Source organism: Orycteropus afer, unplaced genomic scaffold (assembly GCF_000298275.1).
Source record: "Orycteropus afer afer isolate SDZICR_OR568_19922 unplaced genomic scaffold, OryAfe1.0 scaffold00364, whole genome shotgun sequence".
Taxonomy (NCBI): Eukaryota; Metazoa; Chordata; class Mammalia; order Tubulidentata; family Orycteropodidae; genus Orycteropus; species Orycteropus afer.
Genome location: NW_006921951.1, coordinates 2,816,821 through 2,818,509, shown reverse-complemented (window position 1 = coordinate 2,818,509; position 1,689 = coordinate 2,816,821). Strand labels below are relative to the sequence as shown.

Sequence of the window (1,689 nt, the reverse complement as noted above, 5' to 3'; positions counted from 1 at the left end):
TGTGTGTGTGTGTGTGTATAGAGAGAGAGAGTATACACAGGGATGTGTAAGGTATGGTCACTACAGTCAAGCAGGTAGTCCAAGTTTGTAGGGGCATTTCCCCTCAGGTAAGTTGAATGAGTGATGAAAAGCCAGTAAGGTGAGTTGAGTCCACTTCTTGAAAAGAAATGCCAAAAGATCTTCAGCCTGTGTGTGTGTACAAGTGATTGCTCTGCTCATCTGTTGCCTGAGCTGAGCATGTACTGAGATGACTTAAGGTACACCCCGTACCACATACCCAGGAGGCCTTGAGTGGCACAGACAGTCAAGTGCTTGGCTACTAACTAAAAGGTTGGTGGTTTGCATCCTCCCAGAGTCACCTCGGAAGAAAGGTTTGGCGATCTGCTTCTACCTGCCCCTCTTGTTTGTAGGATAATATGGACCATAAACAGCATTAGGTAAATGGAGCCTATGGTGCAGTTCCCCGGGGATGCCTGTTCATTGTCTGATAAATGTTGACTTTTGTCTCCTCCTTTTTTTAGCTATTCCGTCTCCAATGAATCTGTGTTACAGGGATTCAGACTTTTCTCCAAGGAATTTTTACTAAGTTTAAACTAACACATTCCCCAAAAAAATTCCGCAGTGTTCTTTCTCCTCTGTGGGCCCCCACATCGTTCCATTTCCCTGTTAATGGGCCTTAATAATTCCAATTTGCCTATAGAATTTTCTAAAGAATTATTTCTCTATGAAGTATTTTATCTTCTACCAATGTTTTCATGTAGAAGAGTTAATGATATAGTTGACATTTCTGTAAAACAATTTAAAATTATGGTTGTTATCTATGTTTGGTCCTCAGAAAAAACTATTAAAGCTCAGGGTTTGGAAATGAAGTAGAGCTATCTGTGGATCTGGTTTTCCTACCAGAGCAAAGAGAGAATGTGTCAAAAGACAAAGATTCAAGAGATGGCTTCTGTGGATTGAGATTGCTGGGAATACACATATTTGGACCTTTGCTTGCAAAAAGGGACATAAAAATATTTATGGATATACTGGCATTTTCCTTAAAATTTTGTGGAGGTGGTTTTGGCTTTCTAATCAGGGAGATACTTGTGTAATAGAAATGGTTTGACTTCTTTTATTATTGGCTTGTTAAATTGAATAAAGGTGGTGACATATGAGAAGTGGTTTAGCTGTTAACTCTTATCAGGGCACTACCTATAAATGATAGAGTTTAAGTCTGTGGGTGTGAAGTGAAGTTCTGTTAAGTTTAGGTTTAATTCAACATTTAGTCAGCTCTTACAATACTAGACATAGGATAGAATAATATTGATTTCAGGAAATAGAATCCATAATCTGAAATTTTCCTTTTACCCTAAAATGTCTGCCACGGCTTTCAGCAAAATCCAAATGTGAAGTGGTAACTTGATGAGTTTTTTGTTTTATATCCTTTTTAAATCTCCTTATTGTACCTCAGTAGAAGACAGTAATGAAAATGGAATGTCCCAAACAAACAAAAACATGTGGCCATAATGGGAGATGAGAGAGAAGCAAACGGTCCAGTTAGCACCCACAAATATTGGTAGCTAGATCATGAATAACCAAATATTAAAAAAATAATTTTAAAAGATCTGATAATAATAGAAACAGTAAAACTTTACAGATTATTACAGTGCAGTAATAATCCAACTGATTTATATTTTTATAATATAT

The 1,689-nt window shown here is 37.0% G+C and overlaps 1 protein-coding gene across 1 annotated transcript in view; it reads left to right on the top strand.

Annotated features, from left to right (window-relative positions):
- Positions 1 to 1,689, top strand: part of SH3RF1 (SH3 domain containing ring finger 1) — a 255,796-nt gene that overhangs the window by 241,985 nt on the left and 12,122 nt on the right. The gene's annotated exons all lie outside the window — the stretch shown is intronic.